The sequence below is a fragment of the Mobula hypostoma genome, chromosome 5 (assembly GCF_963921235.1).
Source record: "Mobula hypostoma chromosome 5, sMobHyp1.1, whole genome shotgun sequence".
Lineage (NCBI taxonomy): Eukaryota > Metazoa > Chordata > Chondrichthyes > Myliobatiformes > Myliobatidae > Mobula > Mobula hypostoma.
Window position 1 is genome coordinate 196,770,547 of NC_086101.1, and position 23,740 is coordinate 196,794,286.

Here is a 23,740-nt window from a genome sequence, read left to right on the forward strand (position 1 = left end):
CGGAAACATCCTCTCCACATCCACTCTATCTGTGTCCTCTGGTCCTAGACACCCCCACTATAGGAAACATCCTCTCCACATCCACTCTATCTCTGTCCTCTGGTCCTAGACTCCCCCACTATAGGAAATATCCTCTCCACATCCACTCTATCTGTGTCCTCTGGTCCTAAACTCCCCCACTATAGGAAACATCCTCTCCACATCCACTCTATCTGTGTCCTCTGGTCCTAGACTCCCCCACTATAGGAAACATCCTCTCCACATCCACTCTATCTGTGTCCTCTGGTCCTAGACTCCCCCACTATAGGAAACATCCTCTCCACATCCACTCTATCTGTGTCCTCTGGACCTAGACTCCCCCACTATAGGAAACAGCCTCTCCACATCCACTCTATCTGTGTCCTCTGGTCCTAGACTCCCCCACTATAGGAAACATCCTCTCCACATCCACTCTATCTGAGTCCTCTGGTCCTAGACTCCCCCACTACAGGAAACATCCTCTCCACATCCACTCTATCTGTGCCCTCTGGTCCTAGACTCCCCCACTACAGGAAACATCCTCTCCACATCCACTCTATCTGTGCCCTCTGGTCCTAGACTCCCCCAATATAGGAAACATCCTCTCCACATCCACTCTATCTGTGTCCTCTGGTCCTGAACTCCCCTACTACAGGAAACATCCTCTCCACATCCACTCTATCTGTGCCCTCTGGCCCGAGACTCCCCCACTATAGGAAACATCCTCTCCACATCCACTCTATCTGTGTCCTCTGGTCCTAAACTCCCCCACTACAGGAAACATCCTCTCCACATCCACTCTATCTGTGTCCTCTGGCCCTAGACTCCCCCACTATAGGAAACATCCTCTCCACATCCACTCTATCTGTGTCCTCTGGTCCTAGACTCCCCCACTATAGGAAACATCCTCTCCACATCCACTCTATCTGTGTCCTCTGGTCCTAGACTCCCCCACTACAGGAAACATCCTCTCCACATCCACTCTATCTGTGTCCTCTGGTCCTTGACTCCCCCACTATAGGAAGCATCCTCACCACATCCACTCTATCTGTGTCCTCTGGTCCTAGACTCCCCCACTATAGGAAACATCCTCTCCACATCCACTCTATCTGTGTCCTCTGGTCCTAAACTCCCCCACTATAGGAAACATCCTCTCCACATCCACTCTATCTGTGTCCTCTGGTCCTAGACTCCCCCAGTACAGGAAACATCCTCTCCACATCCTCTCCACATCCACTCTCTCTGTGTCCTCTGGTCCTAGACTCCCACACCATAGGAAACATCCTCTCCACATCCACTCTATCTGTGTCCTCTGGTCCTAGACTCCCCCACTATAGGAAACATCCTCTCCACATCCACTCTATCTGTGTCCTCTGGTCCTAGACTCCCCCACTATAGGAAACATCCTCTCCGCATCCACTCTATCTGTGTCCTCTGGTCCTAGACTCCCCCACTATAGGAAACATCCTCTCCACATCCACTCTATCTGTGTCCTCTGCTCCTAGACTGCCCCACTACAGGAAACATGCTTTCCACATCCACTCTATCTGTGCCCTCTGGTCCTAGACTCCCCCACTACAGAAAACATCCTCTCCACATCCACTCTATCTGTGTCCTCTGGTCCTAGACTCCCCCACTATAGGAAACATCCTCTCCACATCCACTCTATCTGTGCCTCTGGTCCTAAACTCCCCCACTATAGGAAACATACTCTCCACATCCACTCTATCTGTGTCCTCTGGTCCTAGACTCCCCCACTATAGGAAACATCCTCTCCACATCCACTCTATCTGTGTCCTCTGGTCCTAGACTCCCCCACTATAGGAAACATGCTTTCCACATCCACTCTATCTGTGTCCTCTGGTCCTAGACTCCCCCACTATAGGAAACATCCTCTCCACATCCACTCTATCTGTGTCCTCTGGTCTTAGACACCCCCACTATAGGAAACATCCTCTCCACATCCACTCTATCTCTGTCCTCTGGTCCTAGACTCCCCCACTATAGGAAATATCCTCTCCACATCCACTCTATCTGTGTCCTCTGGTCCTAAACTCCCCCACTATAGGAAACATCCTCTCCACATCCACTCTATCTGTGTCCTCTGGTCCTAGACTCCCCCACTATAGGAAACATCCTCTCCACATCCACTCTATCTGTGTCCTCTGGTCCTAGACTCCCCCACTATAGGAAACATCCTCTCCACATCCACTCTATCTGTGTCCTCTGGTCCTAGACTCCCCCAGTACAGGAAACATCCTCTCCACATCCTCTCCACATCCACTCTCTCTCTGTGTCCTCTGGTCCTAGACTCCCCCACCATAGGAAACATCCTCTCCACATCCACTCTATCTGTGTCCTCTGGTCCTAGACTCCCCCACTATAGGAAACATCCTCTCCACATCCACTCTATCTGTGTCCTCTGGTCCTAGACTCCCCCACTATAGGAAACATCCTCTCCACATCCACTCTATCTGTGTCCTCTGGTCCTAGACTCCCCCACTATAGGAAACATCCTCTCCACATCCACTCCATCTGTGTCCTCTGCTCCTAGACTCCCCCACTACAGGAAACATGCTTTCCACATCCACTCTATCTGTGCCCTCTGGTCCTAGACTCCCCCACTACAGGAAACATCCTCTCCACATCCACTCTATCTGTGTCCTCTGGTCCTAGACTCCCCTACTATAGGAAACATCCTCTCCACATCCACTCTATCTGTGTCCTCTGGTCCTAAACTCCCCCACTATAGGAAACATACTCTCCACATCCACTCTATCTGTGTCCTCTGGTCCTAGACTCCCCCACTATAGGAAACATCCTCTCCACATCCACTCTATCTGTGTCCTCTGGTCCTAGACTCCCCCACTATAGGAAACATGCTTTCCACATCCACTCTATCTGTGTCCTCTGGCCCTAGACTCCCCCACTATAGGAAACATCCTCTCCACATCCACTCTATCTGTGTCCTCTGGTCCTAGACACCCCCACTATAGGAAACATCCTCTCCACATCCACTCTATCTCTGTCCTCTGGTCCTAGACTCCCCCACTATAGGAAATATCCTCTCCACTTCCACTCTATCTGTGTCCTCTGGTCCTAAACTCCCCCACTATAGGAAACATCCTCTCCACATCCACTCTATCTGTGTCCTCTGGTCCTAGACTCCCCCACTATAGGAAACATCCTCTCCACATCCACTCTATCTGTGTCCTCTGGTCCTAGACTCCCCCACTATAGGAAACATCCTCTCCACATCCACTCTATCTGTGTCCTCTGGACCTAGACTCCCCCACTATAGGAAACATCCTCTCCACATCCACTCTATCTGTGTCCTCTGGTCCTAGACTCCCCCACTATAGGAAACATCCTCTCCACATCCACTCTATCTGTGTCCTCTGGTCCTAGACTCCCCCACGACAGGAAACATCCTCTCCACATCCACTCTATCTGTGCCCTCTGGTCCTAGACTCCCCCACTACAGGAAACATCCTCTCCACATCCACTCTATCTGTGCCCTCTGGTCCTAGACTCCCCCAATTTAGGAAACATCCTCTCCACATCCACTCTATCTGTGTCCTCTGGTCCTGAACTCCCCTACTACAGGAAACATCCTCTCCACATCCACTCTATCTGTGCCCTCTGGCCCGAGACTCCCCCACTATAGGAAACATCCTCTCCACATCCACTCTATCTGTGTCCTCTGGTCCTAAACTCCCCCACTACAGGAAACATCCTCTCCACATCCACTCTATCTGTGTCCTCTGGCCCTAGACTCCCCCACTATAGGAAACATCCTCTCCACATCCACTCTATCTGTGTCCTCTGGTCCTAGACTCCCCCACTATAGGAAACATCCTCTCCACATCCACTCTATCTGTGTCCTCTGGTCCTAGACTCCCCCACTACAGGAAACATCCTCTCCACATCCACTCTATCTGTGTCCTCTGGTCCTTGACTCCCCCACTATAGGAAGCATCCTCTCCACATCCACTCTTTCTGTGTCCTCTGGTCCAAGACTCCCCGACTATAGGAAACATCCTCTCCACATCCACTCTATCTGTGTCCTCTGGTCCTAGACTCCCCCACTACAGGAAACATGCTTTCCACATCCACTCTATCTGTGTCCTCTGGTCCAAGGCTCCCCCACTATAGGAAACATCCTCTCCACATCCACTCTATCTGTGTCCTCTGCTCCTAGTCTCCCCCACTACAGGAAACATGCTTTCCACATCCACTCTATCTGTGCCCTCTGGTCCTAGACTCCCCCACTATAGGAAACATCCTCTCCACATCCACTCTATCTGTGTCCTCTGGTCCTAGACTCCCCCACTATAGGAAACATCCTCTCCACATCCACTCTATCTGTGTCCTCTGGTCCTAAACTCACCCACTATAGGAAACATACTCGCCACATCCACTCTATCTGTGTCCTCTGGTCCTAGACTCCCCCAGTACAGGAAACATCCTCTCCACATCCTCTCCACATCCACTCTCTCTGTGTCCTCTGGTCCTAGACTCCCCCACTATAGGAAACATCCTCTCCACATCCACTCTATCTGTGTCCTCTGGTCCTAGACTCCCCCACTATAGGAAACATCCTCTCCACATCCACTCTATCTGTGTCCTCTGGTGCTAGACTCCCCCACTATAGGAAACATCCTCTCCACATCCACTCTATCTATGTCCTCTGGTCCTAGACTCCCCTACTATAGGAAATATCCTCTCCACATCCACTCTATCTGTGTCCTCTGGTCCTAGACTCCCCCACTACAGGAAACATCCTCTCCACATCCACTCTATCTGTGCCCTCTGGTCCTAGACTCCCCCAATATAGGAAACATCCTCTCCACATCCACTCTATCTGTGTCCTCTGGTCCTGAACTCCCCTACTACAGGAAACATCCTCTCCACATCCACTCTATCTGTGCCCTCTGGTCCTAGACTCCCCCACTATAGGAAACATCCTCTCCACATCCACTCTATCTGTGTCCTCTAGTCCTAAACTCCCCCACTACAGGAAACATCCTCTCCACATCCACTCTATCTGTGTCCTCTGGCCCTAGACTCCCCCACTATAGGAAACATCCTCTCCACATCCACTCTATATGTGTCCTCTGGTCCTAGACTCCCCCACTATAGGAAACATCCTCTCCACATCCACTCTATCTGTGTCCTCTGGTCCTAGACTCCCCCACTACAGGAAACATCCTCTCCACATCCACTCTATCTGTGTCCTCTGGTCCTTGACACCCCCACTATAGGAAACATCCTCTCCACATCCACACTTTCTGTGTCCTCTGGTCCTAGACTCCCCGACTATAGGAAACATCCTCTCCACATCCACTCTATCTGTGTCCTCTGGTCCTAGACTCCCCCCACTACAGGAAACATGCTTTCCACATCCACTCTATCTGTGCCCTCTGGTCCTAGACTGCCCCACTACAGGAAACATCCTCTCTACATCCACTCTATCTGTGTCCTCTGGTCCTAGACTCCCCCACTATAGGAAACATCCTCTCCACATCCACTCTATCTGTGTCCTCTGGTCCTAAACTCCCCCACTATAGGAAACATCCTCTCCACATCCACTCTATCTGTGTCCTCTGGTCCTAGACTCCCCCACTATAGGAAACATCCTCTCCACATCCACTCTATCTGTGTCCTCTGGTCCTAGACTCCCCCACTATAGGGAACATCCTCTCCACATCCACTCTATCTTTGTCCTCTGGTCCTAGACTCCCCCACTATAGGAAACATCCTCTCCACATCCACTCTATCTGTGTCCTCTGGACCTAGACTCCCCCACTATAGGAAACATCCTCTCCACATCCACTCTATCTGTGTCCTCTGGTCCTAGACTCCCCCACTACAGGAAACATGCTCTCCACATCCTCTCCACATACACTCTATCTGTGTCCTCTGGTCCTAGACTCCCCCACTATAGGAAACATCCTCTCCACATCCACTCTATCTGTGTCCTCTGGCCCTAGACTCCCCCACTATAGGAAACATCCTCTCCACATCCACTCTATCTGTGTCCTCTGGTCCTAGACTCCCCCACTATAGGACACATGCTTTCCACATCCATTCTATCTGTGTCCTCTGGTCCTACACTCCCCCACTACAGAAAACATCCTTTCCACATCCACTCTATCTGTGCCCTCTGGTCCTAGACTCCCCGACTATAGGAAACATCCTCTCCACATCCACTCTATCTGTGTCCTCTGGTCCTAAACTCCCCCACTATAGGAAACATCTTCTCCACATCCACTCTATCTGTGTCCTCTGGTCCTAAACTCCCCCACTATAGGAAACATCCTCTCCACATCCACTCTATCTGTGTCCTCTGGTCCTAAACTCCCCCACTATAGGAAACATCCTCTCCACATCCACTCTATCTGTGTCCTCTGGTCCTAGACTCCCCCACTATAGGAAACATCCTCTCCAGATCCACTCTATCTGTGTCCTCTGGTCCTAGACTCCCCCACTATAGGAAACATCCTCTCCACATCCACTCTATCTATGTCCTCTGGTCCTAGACTCCCCCACTACAGGAAACATGCTTTCCACATCCACTCTATCTGTGCCCTCTGGTCCTAGACTCCCCCACTATAGGAAACATCCTCTCCACATCCACTCTATCTGTGTCCTCTGGTCCTAGACTCCCCCACTATAGGAAACATCCTCTCCACATCCACTCTATCTGTGTCCTCTGGTCCTAAACTCCCCCACTATAGGAAACATCCTCTCCACATCCACTCTATCTGTGTCCTCTGGTCCTAAACTCCCCCACGACAGGAAACATCCTCTCCACATCCACTCTATCTGTGCCCTCTGGTCCTATACTCCCCCAATATAGGAAACATCCTCTCCACATCCACTCTATCTGTGTCCTCTGGTCCTAGACTCCCCCACTATAGGAAACATCCTCTCCACATCCACTCTATCTGTGTCCTCTGGTCCTAGACTCCCCCACTATAGGAAACATCTTCTCCACATCCACTCTATCTGTGTCCTCTGGTCCTAGACTCCCCCACTATAGGAAACATCCTCTCCACATCCACTCTATCTGTGTCCTCTGGTCCTGAACTCCCCTACTACAGGAAACATCCTCTCCACATCCACTCTATCTGTGTCCTCTGGTCCTAGACTCCCCCACTATAGGAAACATCCTCTCCACATCCACTCTATCTGTGTCCTCTGGTCCTAGACTCCCCGACTATAGGAAACATCCTCTCCACATCCACTCTATCTGTGTCCTCTGGTCCTAGACTCCCCCACTACAGGAAACATGCTTTCCACATCCACTCTATCTGCGCCCTCTGGTCCTAGACTCCCCCACTACAGGAAACATCCTCTCTACATCCACTCTATCTGTGTCCTCTGGTCCTAGACTCCCCCACTATAGGAAACATACTCTCCAAATCCACTCTATCTGTGTCCTCTGGTCCTAAACTCCCCCACTATAGGAAACATCCTCTCCACATCCACTCTATCTGTGTCCTCTGGTCCTAGACTCCCCCACTATAGGAAACATCCTCTCCACATCCACTCTATCTGTGTCCTCTGGTCCGAGACTCCCCCACTATAGGAAACATCCTCTCCACATCCACTCTATCTGTGTCCTCTGGTCCTAGACTCCCCCACTATAGGAAACATCCTCTCCACATCCACTCTATCTGTGTCCTCTGGTCCTAGACTCCCCCACTATAGGAAACATCCTCTCCACATCCACTCTATCTGTGTCCTCTGGTCCTAGACTCCGCCACTACAGGAAACATCCTCTCCACATCCTCTCCACATCCACTCTATCTGTGTCCTCTGGTCCTAGACTCCCCCACTATAGGAAACATCCTCTCCACATCCACTCTATCTGTGTCCTCTGGTCCTAGACTCCCCCACTATAGGAAACATCCTCTCCACATCCACTCTATCTGTGCCCTCTGGTCCTATACTCCCCCAATATAGGAAACATCCTCTCCACATCCACTCTATCTGTGTCCTCTGGTCCTAGACTCCCCCACTATAGGAAACATCCTCTCCACATCCACTCTATCTGTGTCCTCTGGTCCTAGACTCCCCCACTATAGGAAACATCTTCTCCACATCCACTCGATCTGTGTCCTCTGGTCCTAGACTCCCCCACTATAGGAAACATCCTCTCCACATCCACTCTATCTGTGTCCTCTGGTCCTGAACTCCCCTACTACAGGAAACATCCTCTCCACATCCACTCTATCTGTGTCCTCTGGTCCTAGACTCCCCCACTATAGGAAACATCCTCTCCACATCCACTCTATCTGTGTCCTCTGGTCCTAGACTCCCCGACTATAGGAAACATCCTCTCCACATCCACTCTATCTGTGTCCTCTGGTCCTAGACTCCCCCACTACAGGAAACATGCTTTCCACATCCACTCTATCTGCGCCCTCTGGTCCTAGACTCCCCCACTACAGGAAACATCCTCTCTACATCCACTCTATCTGTGTCCTCTGGTCCTAGACTCCCCCACTATAGGAAACATCCTCTCCACATCCACTCTATCTGTGTCCTCTGGTCCTAAACTCCCCCACTATAGGAAACATCCTCTCCACATCCACTCTATCTGTGTCCTCTGGTCCTAGACTCCCCCACTATAGGAAACATCCTCTCCACATCCACTCTATCTGTGTCCTCTGGTCCGAGACTCCCCCACTATAGGAAACATCCTCTCCACATCCACTCTATCTGTGTCCTCTGGTCCTAGACTCCCCCACTATAGGAAACATCCTCTCCACATCCACTCTATCTGTGTCCTCTGGTCCTAGACTCCCCCACTATAGGAAACATCCTCTCCACATCCACTCTATCTGTGTCCTCTGGTCCTAGACTCCGCCACTACAGGAAACATCCTCTCCACATCCTCTCCACATCCACTCTATCTGTGTCCTCTGGTCCTAGACTCCCCCACTATAGGAAACATCCTCTCCACATCCACTCTATCTGTGTCCTCTGGTCCTAGACTCCCCCACTATAGGAAACATCCTCTCCACATCCACTCTATCTGTGTCCTCTGGTCCTAGACTCGCCCACTATAGGAAACATCCTCTCCACATCCACTCTATCTGTGTCCTCTGGTCCTAGACTCCCCCACTATAGGAAACATGCTTTCCACATCCACTCTATCTGTGTCCTCTGGTCCTAGACTCCCCCACTACAGGAAACATCCTTTCCACATCCACTCTATCTGTGCCCTCTGGTCCTAGACTCGCCCACTATAGGAAACATCCTCTCCACATCCACTCTATCTGTGTCCTCTGATCCTAAACTCCCCCACTATAGGAAACATCCTCTCCACATCCACTCTATCTGTGTCCTCTGGTCCTAGACTCCCCCACTATAGGAAACATCCTCTCCACATCCACTCTATCTGTGTCCTCTGGTCCGAGACTCCCCCACTATAGGAAACATCCTCTCCACATCCACTCTATCTGTGTCCTCTTGTCCTAGACTCCCCCACTATAGGAAACATCCTCTCCACATCCACTCTATCTGTGTCCTCTGGTCCTAGACTCCCCCACTATAGGAAACATCCTCTCCACATCCACTCTATCTGTGTCCTCTGGTCCTAGACTCCGCCACTACAGGAAACATCCTCTCCACATCCTCTCCACATCCACTCTATCTGTGTCCTCTGGTCCTAGACTCCCCCACTATAGGAAACATCCTCTCCACATCCACTCTATCTGTGTCCTCTGGTCCTAGACTCCCCCACTATAGGAAACATCCTCTCCACATCCACTCTATCTGTGTCCTCTGGTCCTAGACTCGCCCACTATAGGAAACATCCTCTCCACATCCACTCTATCTGTGTCCTCTGGTCCTAGACTCCCCCACTATAGGAAACATGCTTTCCACATCCACTCTATCTGTGTCCTCTGGTCCTAGACTCCCCCACTACAGGAAACATCCTTTCCACATCCACTCTATCTGTACCCTCTGGTCCTAGACTCGCCCACTATAGGAAACATCCTCTCCACATCCACTCTATCTGTGTCCTCTGGTCCTAAACTCCCCCACTATAGGAAACATCCTCTCCACATCCACTCTATCTGTGTCCTCTGGTCCTAGACTCCCCCACTATAGGAAACATCCTCTCCACATCCACTCTATCTGTGTCCTCTTGTCATAGACTCCCCCACTATAGGAAACATGCTTTCCACATCCACTCTATCTGTATCCTCTGGTCCTAGACTCCCCCACTACAGGAAATATGCTTTCCACATCCACCCTATCTGTGCCCTCTGGTCCTAGACTCCCCCACTACAGGAAACATCCTCTCCACATCCACTCTATCTGTGTCCTCTGGTCCTAAACTCCCCCACTATAGGAAACACCCTCTCCACATCCACTCTATCTGTGTCCTCTGGTCCTAGACTCCCCCACTACAGGAAACATGCTTTCCACATCCACTCTATCTGTGCCCTCTGGTCCTAGACTCCCCCACTATAGGAAACATCCTCTCCACATCCACTCTATCTGTGTCCTCTGGCCCTAGACTCCCCCAATATAGGAAACATCCTCTCCACATCCACTCTATATGTGTCCTCTGGTCCTAGACTCCCCCACTATAGGAAACATCCTCTCCACATCCACTCTATCTGTGTCCTCTGGTCCTAGACTCCCCCACTACAGGAAACATCCTCTCCACATCCACTCTATCTGTGTCCTCTGGTCCTTGACACCCCCACTATAGGAAACATCCTCTCCACATCCACACTTTCTGTGTCCTCTGGTCCTAGACTCCCCGACTATAGGAAACATCCTCTCCACATCCACTCTATCTGTGTCCTCTGGTCCTAGACTCCCCCACTACAGGAAACATGCTTTCCACATCCACTCTATCTGTGCCCTCTGGTCCTAGACTGCCCCACTACAGGAAACATCCTCTCTACATCCACTCTATCTGTGTCCTCTTGTCCTAGACTCCCCCACTATAGGAAACATCCTCTCCACATCCACTCTATCTGTGTCCTCTGGTCCTAAACTCCCCCACTATAGGAAACATCCTCTCCACATCCACTCTATCTGTGTCCTCTGGTCCTAGACTCCCCCACTATAGGAAACATCCTCTCCACATCCACTCTATCTGTGTCCTCTGGTCCTAGACTCCCCCACTATAGGGAACATCCTCTCCACATCCACTCTATCTTTGTCCTCTGGTCCTAGACTCCCCCACTATAGGAAACATCCTCTCCACATCCACTCTATCTGTGTCCTCTGGACCTAGACTCCCCCACTATAGGAAACATCCTCTCCACATCCACTCTATCTGTGTCCTCTGGTCCTAGACTCCCCCACTACAGGAAACATGCTCTCCACATCCTCTCCACATCCACTCTATCTGTGTCCTCTGGTCCTAGACTCCCCCACTATAGGAAACATCCTCTCCACATCCACTCTATCTGTGTCCTCTGGCCCTAGACTCCCCCACTATAGGAAACATCCTCTCCACATCCACTCTATCTGTGTCCTCTGGTCCTAGACTCCCCCACTATAGGACACATGCTTTCCACATCCATTCTATCTGTGTCCTCTGGTCCTACACTCCCCCACTACAGAAAACATCCTTTCCACATCCACTCTATCTGTGCCCTCTGGTCCTAGACTCCCCGACTATAGGAAACATCCTCTCCACATCCACTCTATCTGTGTCCTCTGGTCCTAAACTCCCCCACTATAGGAAACATCCTCTCCACATCCACTCTATCTGTGTCCTCTGGTCCTAAACTCCCCCACTATAGGAAACATCCTCTCCACATCCACTCTATCTGTGTCCTCTGGTCCTAAACTCCCCCACTATAGGAAACATCCTCTCCACATCCACTCTATCTGTGTCCTCTGGTCCTAGACTCCCCCACTATAGGAAACATCCTCTCCAGATCCACTCTATCTGTGTCCTCTGGTCCTAGACTCCCCCACTATAGGAAACATCCTCTCCACATCCACTCTATCTATGTCCTCTGGTCCTAGACTCCCCCACTACAGGAAACATGCTTTCCACATCCACTCTATCTGTGCCCTCTGGTCCTAGACTCCCCCACTATAGGAAACATCCTCTCCACATCCACTCTATCTGTGTCCTCTGGTCCTAGACTCCCCCACTATAGGAAACATCCTCTCCACATCCACTCTATCTGTGTCCTCTGGTCCTAAACTCCCCCACTATAGGAAACATCCTCTCCACATCCACCCTATCTGTGTCCTCTGGTCCTAAACTCCCCCACGACAGGAAACATCCTCTCCACATCCACTCTATCTGTGCCCTCTGGTCCTATACTCCCCCAATATAGGAAACATCCTCTCCACATCCACTCTATCTGTGTCCTCTGGTCCTAGACTCCCCCACTATAGGAAACATCCTCTCCACATCCACTCTATCTGTGTCCTCTGGTCCTAGACTCCCCCACTATAGGAAACATCTTCTCCACATCCACTCTATCTGTGTCCTCTGGTCCTAGACTCCCCCACTATAGGAAACATCCTCTCCACATCCACTCTATCTGTGTCCTCTGGTCCTGAACTCCCCTACTACAGGAAACATCCTCTCCACATCCACTCTATCTGTGTCCTCTGGTCCTAGACTCCCCCACTATAGGAAACATCCTCTCCACATCCACTCTATCTGTGTCCTCTGGTCCTAGACTCCCCGACTATAGGAAACATCCTCTCCACATCCACTCTATCTGTGTCCTCTGGTCCTAGACTCCCCCACTACAGGAAACATGCTTTCCAAATCCACTCTATCTGCGCCCTCTGGTCCTAGACTCCCCCACTACAGGAAACATCCTCTCTACATCCACTCTATCTGTGTCCTCTGGTCCTAGTCTCCCCCACTATAGGAAACATACTCTCCACATCCACTCTATCTGTGTCCTCTGGTCCTAAACTCCCCCACTATAGGAAACATCCTCTCCACATCCACTCTATCTGTGTCCTCTGGTCCTAGACTCCCCCACTATAGGAAACATCCTCTCCACATCCACTCTATCTGTATCCTCTGGTCCGAGACTCCCCCACTATAGGAAACATCCTCTCCACATCCACTCTATCTGTGTCCTCTGGTCCTAGACTCCCCCACTATAGGAAACATCCTCTCCACATCCACTCTATCTGTGTCCTCTGGTCCTAGACTCCCCCACTATAGGAAACATCCTCTCCACATCCACTCTATCTGTGTCCTCTGGTCCTAGACTCCCCGACTATAGGAAACATCCTCTCCACATCCACTCTATCTGTGTCCTCTGGTCCTAGACTCCCCCACTACAGGAAACATGCTTTCCAAATCCACTCTATCTGCGCCCTCTGGTCCTAGACTCCCCCACTACAGGAAACATCCTCTCTACATCCACTCTATCTGTGTCCTCTGGTCCTAGACTCCCCCACTATAGGAAACATACTCTCCACATCCACTCTATCTGTGTCCTCTGGTCCTAAACTCCCCCACTATAGGAAACATCCTCTCCACATCCACTCTATCTGTGTCCTCTGGTCCTAGACTCCCCCACTATAGGAAACATCCTCTCCACATCCACTCTATCTGTATCCTCTGGTCCGAGACTCCCCCACTATAGGAAACATCCTCTCCACATCCACTCTATCTGTGTCCTCTGGTCCTAGACTCCCCCACTATAGGAAACATCCTCTCCACATCCACTCTATCTGTGTCCTCTGGTCCTAGACTCCCCCACTATAGGAAACATCCTCTCCACATCCACTCTATCTGTGTCCTCTGGTCCTAGACTCCTCCACTACAGGAAACATCCTCTCCACATCCTCTCCACATCCACTCTATCTGTGTCCTCTGGTCCTAGACTCCCCCACTATAGGAAACATCCTCTCCACATCCACTCTATCTGTGTCCTCTGGTCCTAGACTCCCCCACTATAGGAAACATCCTCTCCACATCCACTCTATCTGTGCCCTCTGGTCCTATACTCCCCCAATATAGGAAACATCCTCTCCACATCCACTCTATCTGTGTCCTCTGGTCCTAGACTCCCCCACTATAGGAAACATCCTCTCCACATCCACTCTATCTGTGTCCTCTGGTCCTAGACTCCCCCACTATAGGAAACATCTTCTCCACATCCACTCGATCTGTGTCCTCTGGTCCTAGACTCCCACACTATAGGAAACATCCTCTCCACATCCACTCTATCTGTGTCCTCTGGTCCTGAACTCCCCTACTACAGGAAACATCCTCTCCACATCCACTCTATCTGTGTCCTCTGGTCCTGGACTCCCCCACTATAGGAAACATCCTCTCCACATCCACTCTATCTGTGTCCTCTGGTCCTAGACTCCCCGACTATAGGAAACATCCTCTCCACATCCACTCTATCTGTGTCCTCTGGTCCTAGACTCCCCCACTACAGGAAACATGCTTTCCACATCCACTCTATCTGCGCCCTCTGGTCCTAGACTCCCCCACTACAGGAAACATCCTCTCTACATCCACTCTATCTGTGTCCTCTGGTCCTAGACTCACCCACTATAGGAAACATCCTCTCCACATCCACTCTATCTGTGTCCTCTGGTCCTAAACTCCCCCACTATAGGAAACATCCTCTCCACATCCACTCTATCTGTGTCCTCTGGTCCTAGACTCCCCCACTATAGGAAACATCCTCTCCACATCCACTCTATCTGTGTCCTCTGGTCCGAGACTCCCCCACTATAGGAAACATCCTCTCCACATCCACTCTATCTGTGTCCTCTGGTCCTAGACTCCCCCACTATAGGAAACATCCTCTCCACATCCACTCTATCTGTGTCCTCTGGTCCTAGACTCCCCCACTATTGGAAACATCCTCTCCACATCCACTCTATCTGTGTCCTCTGGTCCTAGACTCCGCCACTACAGGAAACATCCTCTCCACATCCTCTCCACATCCACTCTATCTGTGTCCTCTGGTCCTAGACTCCCCCACTATAGGAAACATCCTCTCCACATCCACTCTATCTGTGTCCTCTGGTCCTAGACTCCCCCACTATAGGAAACATCCTCTCCACATCCACTCTATCTGTGTCCTCTGGTCCTAGACTCGCCCACTATAGGAAACATCCTCTCCACATCCACTCTATCTGTGTCCTCTGGTCCTAGACTCCCCCACTATAGGAAACATGCTTTCCACATCCACTCTATCTGTGTCCTCTGGTCCTAGACTCCCCCACTACAGGAAACATCCTTTCCACATCCACTCTATCTGTGCCCTCTGGTCCTAGACTCGCCCACTATAGGAAACATCCTCTCCACATCCACTCTATCTGTGTCCTCTGGTCCTAAACTCCCCCACTATAGGAAACATCCTCTCCACATCCACTCTATCTGTGTCCTCTGGTCCTAGACTCCCCCACTATAGGAAACATCCTCTCCACATCCACTCTATCTGTGTCCTCTGGTCCGAGACTCCCCCACTATAGGAAACATCCTCTCCACATCCACTCTATCTGTGTCCTCTTGTCCTAGACTCCCCCACTATAGGAAACATCCTCTCCACATCCACTCTATCTGTGTCCTCTGGTCCTAGACTCCCCCACTATAGGAAACATCCTCTCCACATCCACTCTATCTGTGTCCTCTGGTCCTAGACTCCGCCACTACAGGAAACATCCTCTCCACATCCTCTCCACATCCACTCTATCTGTGTCCTCTGGTCCTAGACTCCCCCACTATAGGAAACATCCTCTCCACATCCACTCTATCTGTGTCCTCTGGTCCTAGACTCCCCCACTATAGGAAACATCCTCTCCACATCCACTCTATCTGTGTCCTCTGGTCCTAGACTCCGCCACTATAGGAAACATCCTCTCCACATCCACTCTATCTGTGTCCTCTGGTCCTAGACTCCCCCACTATAGGAAACATGCTTTCCACATCCACTCTATCTGTGTCCTCTGGTCCTAGACTCCCCCACTACAGGAAACATCCTTTCCACATCCACTCTATCTGTACCCTCTGGTCCGAGACTCGCCCACTATAGGAAACATCCTCTCCACATCCACTCTATCTGTGTCCTCTGGTCCTAAACTCCCCCACTATAGGAAACATCCTCTCCACATCCACTCTATCTGTGTCCTCTGGTCCTAGACTCCCCCACTATAGGAAACATCCTCTCCACATCCACTCTATCTGTGTCCTCTGGTCCTAGACTCCCCCACTATAGGAAACATGCTTTCCACATCCACTCTATCTGTATCCTCTGGTCCTAGACTCCCCCACTACAGGAAATATGCTTTCCACATCCACCCTATCTGTGCCCTCTGGTCCTAGACTCCCCCACTACAGGAAACATCCTCTCCACATCCACTCTATCTGTGTCCTCTGGTCCTAAACTCCCCCACTATAGGAAACATCCTCTCCACATCCACTCTATCTGTGTCCTCTGGTCCGAGACTCCCCCACAACAGGAAACATGCTTTCCACATCCACTCTATCTGTGCCCTCTGGTCCTAGACTCCCCCACTATAGGAAACATCCTCTCCACATCCACTCTATCTGTGTCCTCTGGTCCTAGACTCCCCCACTATAGGAAACATCCTCTCCACATCCACTCTATCTGTGTCCTCTGGTCCTAAACTCCCCCACTATAGGAAACATCCTCTCCACATCCACTCTATCTGTGTCCTCTGGTCCTAGACTCCCCCACCATAGGAAACATCCTCTCCACATCCACTCTATCTGTGTCCTCTGGTCCTAGACTCGCCCACTATAGGAAACATCCTCTCCACATCCACTCTATCTGTGTCCTCTCGTCCTAAACTCCCCCACTATAGGAAACATCCTCTCCACATTAACTCTATCTGTGTCCTCTGGTCCTAAACTCCCCCACTACAGGAAACATCCTCTCCACATCCACTCTATCTGTGCCCTCTGGTCCTAGACTCCCCCAATATAGGACACATCCTCTCCACATCCACTCTATCTGTGTCCTCTGGTCCTAGACTCCCCCACTATAGGAAACATCCTCTCCACATCCACTCTATCTGTGTCCTCTGGTCCTAGACTCCCCCACTATAGGAAACATCCTCTCCACATCCACTCTATCTGTGTCCTCTGGTCCTAGACTCGCCCACTATAGGAAACATCCTCTCCACATCCACTCTATCTGTGTCCTCTGGTCCTGACCTCCCCTACTACAGGAAACATCCTCTCCACATCCACTCTATCTTTGCCCTCTGGTCCTAGACTCCCCCACTATAGGAAACATCCTCTCCACATCCACTCTATTTGTGTCCTCTGGTCCTAGACTCCCCCACTATAGGAAACATCCTCTCCACATCCACTCTATCTGTGTCCTCTGGTCCGAGACTCCCCCACTATAGGAAACATCCTCTCCACATCCACTCTATCTGTGTCCTCTGGTCATAATCTGCCCCACTACAGGAAACATCCTCTCCACATCGACTCTATCTGTGCCCTCTGGTCCAAGACTCCCCCACTATAGGAAACATCCTCTCCACATCCACTCTATCTGTGTCCTCTGGTCCTAATCTCCCCCACTATAGGAAACATCCTCTCCACATCCACTCTATCTGTGTCCTCTTGTCCTAGACTCCCCCACTATAGGAAACATCCTCTCCACATCCACTCTATCTGTGTCCTCTGGTCCTAGACTCCCCCACTATAGGAAACATCCTCTCCACATCCACTCTATCTGTGTCCTCAGGTCCTAGACTCCCCCACTATAGGAAACATGCTTTCCACATCCACTCTATCTGTGTCCTCTGGTCCTAGACTCCCCCACTACAGGAAACATGCTTTCCACATCCACTCTATCTGTGCCCTCTGGTCCTAGACTCCCCCACTATAGGAAACATCCTCTCCACATCCACTCTATCTGTGCCCTCTGGTCCTAAACTCCCCCACTATAGGAAACATCCTCTCCACATCCACTCTATCTGTGTCCTCTGGTCCTAGACTCCCCCACTATAGGAAACATCCTCTCCACATCCACTCTATCTGTGTCCTCTGGTCCTAAACTCCCCCACTATAGGAAACATCCTCTCCACATCCACTCTATCTGTGTCCTCTGGACCTAAACTCCCCCACTATAGGAAACATCCTCTCCACATCCACTCTATCTGTGTCCTCTGGTCCTAGACTCCCCCACTATAGGAAACATCCTCTCCACATCCACTCTATCTGTGTCCTCTGGTCCTAGACTCCCCCACTATAGGAAACATGCTTTCCACATCCACTCTATCGGTGTCCTCTTGTCCTAGACTCCCCCACTACAGGAAACATGCTTTCCACATCCACTCTATCTGTGCCCTCTGGTCCTCGACTCCCCCACTATAGGAAACATCCTCTCCACATCCACTCTATCTGTGTCCTCTGGTCCTAAACTCCCCCACTACAGGAAACATCCTCTCCACATCCACTCTATCTGTGTCCTCTGGTCCTAGACTCCCCCACTATAGGAAACATCCTCTCCACATCCACTCTATCTGTGTCCTCTGGTCCTAGACTCCCCCACTATAGGAAACATCCTCTCCACATCCACTCTATCTGTGTCCTCTGGTCCTAGACTCCCCCACTATAGGAAACATGCTTTCCACATCCACTCTATCTGTGTCCTCTGGTCCTAGACTCCCCCACTACAGGAAACATGCTTTCCACATCCACTCTATCTGTGCCCTCTGGTCCTAGACTCCCCCACTATAGGAAACATCCTCTCCACATCCACTCTATCTGTGTCCTCTGGTCCTAAACTCCCCCACGACAGGAAACATCCTCTCCACATCCTCTCTATCTGTGCCCTCTGGTCCTAGACTCCCCCAATATAGGAAACATCCTCTCCACATCCACTCTATCTGTGTCCTCTGGTCCTAGACTCCCCCACTATAGGAAACATCCTCTCCACATCCACTCTATCTGTGTCCTCTGGTCCTAGACTCCCCCACTATAGGAAACATCTTCTCCACATCCACTCTATCTGTGTCCTCTGGTCCTAGACTCCCCCACTATAGGAAACAACCTCTCCACATCCACTCTATCTGTGTCCTCTGGTCCTGAACTCCCCTACTACAGGAAACATCCTCTCCACATCCACTCTATCTGTGTCCTCTGGTCCTAGACACCCCCACTATAGGAAACATCCTCTCCACATCCACTCTATCTGTGTCCTCTGGTCCTAGACTCCCCCACTATAGGAAACATCCTCTCCACATCCACTCTATCTGTGTCCTCTGGTCCTAGACTCCCCCACAACAGGAAACATGCTTTCCACATCCACTCTATCTGCGCCCTCTGGTCCTACACTCCCCCACTACAGGAAACATCCTCTCTACATCCACTCTATCTGTGTCCTCTGGTCCTAGACTCCCCCACTATAGGAAACATCCTCTCCACATCCACTCTATCTGTGTCCTCTGGTCCTAAACTCCCCCACTATAGGAAACATCCTCTCCACATCCACTCTATCTGTGTCCTCTGGTCCTAGACTCCCCCACTATAGGAAACATCCTCTCCACATCCACTCTATCTGTGTCCTCTGGTCCGAGACTCCCCCACTATAGGAAACATCCTCTCCACATCCACTCTATCTGTGTCCTCTGGTCCTAGACTCCCCCACTATAGGAAACATCCTCTCCACATCCACTCTACCTGTGTCCTCTGGTCCTAGACTCCCCCACTATAGGAAACATCCTCTCCACATCCACTCTATCTGTGTCCTCTGGTCCTAGACTCCGCCACTACAGGAAACATCCTCTCCACATCCTCTCCACATCCACTCTATCTGTGTCCTCTGGTCCTAGACTCCCCCACTATAGGAAACATCCTCTCCACATCCACTCTATCTGTGTCCTCTGGTCCTAGACTCCCCCACTATAGGAAACATGCTTTCCACATCCACTCTATCTGTGTCCTCTGGTCCTAGACTCCCCCACTACAGGAAACATCCTTTCCACATCCACTCTATCTGTGCCCTCTGGTCCTAGACTCGCCCACTATAGGAAACATCCTCTCCACATCCACTCTATCTGTGTCCTCTGGTCCTAAACTCCCCCACTATAGGAAACATCCTCTCCACATCCACTCCATCTGTGTCCTCTGGTCCTAGACTCCCCCACTATAGGAAACATCCTCTCCACATCCACTCTATCTGTGTCCTCTGGTCCTAGACTCCCCCACTATAGGAAACATGCTTTCCACATCCACTCTATCTGTATCCTCTGGTCCTAGACTCCCCCACTACAGGAAACATGCTTTCCACATCCACCCTATCTGTGCCCTCTGGTCCTAGACTCCCCCACTACAGGAAACATCCTCTCCACATCCACTCTATCTGTGTCCTCTGGTCCTAAACTCCCCCACTATAGGAAACATCCTCTCCACATCCACTCTATCTGTGTCCTCTGGTCCTAGACTCCCCCACTATAGGAAACATCCTCTCCACATCCACTCTATCTGTGCCCTCTGGTCCTAAACTCCCCCACTATAGGAAACATCCTCTCCACATCCACTCTATCTGTGTCCTCTGGTACTAGACTCCCCCACCATAGGAAACATCCTCTCCACATCCACTCTATCTGTGTCCTCTGGTCCTAGACTCCCCCACTATAGGAAACATCCTCTCCACATCCACTCTATCTGTGTCCGCTGGTCCTAAACTCCCCCACTATAGGAAACATCCTCTCCACATCCACTCTATCTGTGTCCTCTGGTCCTAATCTGCCCCACTACAGGAAACATCCTCTCCACATCGACTCTATCTGTGCCCTCTGGTCCAAGACTCCCCCACTATCGGAAACATCCTCTCCACATCCACTCTATCTGTGTCCTCTGGTCCTAAACTCCCCCACTATAGGAAACATCCTCTCCACATCCACTCTATCTGTGTCCTCTTGTCCTAGACTCCCCCACTATAGGAAACATCCTCTCCACATCCACTCTATCTGTGTCCTCTGGTCCTAGACTCCCCCACTATAGGAAACATCCTCTCCACATCCACTCTATCTGTGTCCTCTGGTCCTAGACTCCCCCACTATAGGAAACATGCTTTCCACATCCACTCTATCTGTGTCCTCTGGTCCTAGACTCCCCCACTACAGGAAACATGCTTTCCACATCCACTCTATCTGTGCCCTCTGGTCCTAGACTCCCCCACTATAGGAAACATCCTCTCCACATCCACTCTATCTGTGCCCTCTGGTCCTAAACTCCCCCACTATAGGAAACATCCTCTCCACATCCACTCTATCTGTGTCCTCTGGTCCTAGACTCCCCCACTATAGGAAACATCCTCTCCACATCCACTCTATCTGTGTCCTCTGGTCCTAAACTCCCCCACTATAGGAAACATCCTCTCCACATCCACTCTATCTGTGTCCTCTGGACCTAAACTCCCCCACTATAGGAAACATCCTCTCCACATCCACTCTATCTGTGTCCTCTGGTCCTAGACTCCCCCACTATAGGAAACATCCTCTCCACATCCACTCTATCTGTGTCCTCTGGTCCTAGACTCCCCCACTATAGGAAACATGCTTTCCACATCCACTCTATCGGTGTCCTCTGGTCCTAGACTCCCCCACTACAGGAAACATGCTTTCCACATCCACTCTATCTGTGCCCTCTGGTCCTAGACTCCCCCACTACAGGAAACATCCTCTCCACATCGACTCTATCTGTGCCCTCTGGTCCTCGACTCCCCCACTATAGGAAACATCCTCTCCACATCCACTCTATCTGTGTCCTCTGGTCCTAAACTCCCCCACTATAGGAAACATCCTCTCCACATCCACTCTATCTGTGTCCTCTGGTCCTAGACTCCCCCACTATAGGAAACATCCTCTCCACATCCACTCTATCTGTGTCCTCTGGTCCTAGACTCCCCCACTATAGGAAACATCCTCTCCACATCCACTCTATCTGTGTCCTCTGGTCCTAGACTCCCCCACTATAGGAAACATGCTTTCCACATCCACTCTATCTGTGTCCTCTGGTCCTAGACTCCCCCACTACAGGAAACATGCTTTCCACATCCACTCTATCTGTGCCCTCTGGTCCTAGACTCCCCCACTATAGGAAACATCCTCTCCACATCCACTCTATCTGTGTCCTCTGGTCCTAAACTCCCCCACGACAGGAAACATCCTCTCCACATCCTCTCTATCTGTGCCCTCTGGTCCTAGACTCCCCCAATATAGGAAACATCCTCTCCACATCCACTCTATCTGTGTCCTCTGGTCCTAGACTCCCCCACTATAGGAAACATCCTCTCCACATCCACTCTATCTGTGTCCTCTGGTCCTAGACTCCCCCACTATAGGAAACATCTTCTCCACATCCACTCTATCTGTGTCCTCTGGTCCTAGACTCCCCCACTATAGGAAACAACCTCTCCACATCCACTCTATCTGTGTCCTCTGGTCCTGAACTCCCCTACTACAGGAAACATCCTCTCCACATCCACTCTATCTGTGTCCTCTGGTCCTAGACACCCCCACTATAGGAAACATCCTCTCTACATCCACTCTATCTGTGTCCTCTGGTCCTAGACTCCCCCACTATAGGAAACATCCTCTCCACATCCACTCTATCTGTGTCCTCTGGTCCTAGACTCCCCCACTACAGGAAACATGCTTTCCACATCCACTCTATCTGCGCCCTCTGGTCCTAGACTCCCCCACTACAGGAAACATCCTCTCTACATCCACTCTATCTGTGTCCTCTGGTCCTAGACTCCCCCACTATAGGAAACATCCTCTCCACATCCACTCTATCTGTGTCCTCTGGTCCTAAACTCCCCCACTATAGGAAACATCCTCTCCACATCCACTCTATCTGTGTCCTCTGGTCCTAGACTCCGCCACTACAGGAAACATCCTCTCCACATCCTCTCCACATCCACTCTATCTGTGTCCTCTGGTCCTAGACTCCCCCACTATAGGAAACATCCTCTCCACATCCACTCTATCTGTGTCCTCTGGTCCTAGACTCCCCCACTATAGGAAACATCCTCTCCACATCCACTCTATCTGTGTCCTCTGGTCCTAGACTCCGCCACTACAGGAAACATCCTCTCCACATCCTCTCCACATCCACTCTATCTGTGTCCTCTGGTCCTAGACTCCCCCACTATAGGAAACATCCTCTCTACATCCACTCTATCTGTGTCCTCTGGTCCTAGACTACCCCACTATAGGAAACATGCTTTCCACATCCACTCTATCTGTGTCCTCTGGTCCTAGACTCCCCCACTACAGGAAACATCCTTTCCACATCCACTCTATCTGTGCCCTCTGGTCCTAGACTCGCCCAATATAGGAAACATCCTCTCCACATCCACTCTATCTGTGTCCTCTGGTCCTAAACTCCCCCACTATAGGAAACATCCTCTCCACATCCACTCTATCTGTGTCCTCTGGTCCTAGACTCCCCCACTATAGGAAACATCCTCTCCACATCCACTCTATCTGTGTCCTCTGGTCCTAGTCTCCCCCACTATAGGAAACATGCTTTCCACATCCACTCTATCTGTATCCTCTGGTCCTAGACTCCCCCACTACAGGAAACATGCTTTCCACATCCACCCTATCTGTGCCCTCTGGTCCTAGACTCCCCCACTACAGGAAACATCCTCTCCACATCCACTCTATCTGTGTCCTCTGGTCCTAAACTCCCCCACTATAGGAAACATCCTCTCCACATCCACTCTATCTGTGTCCT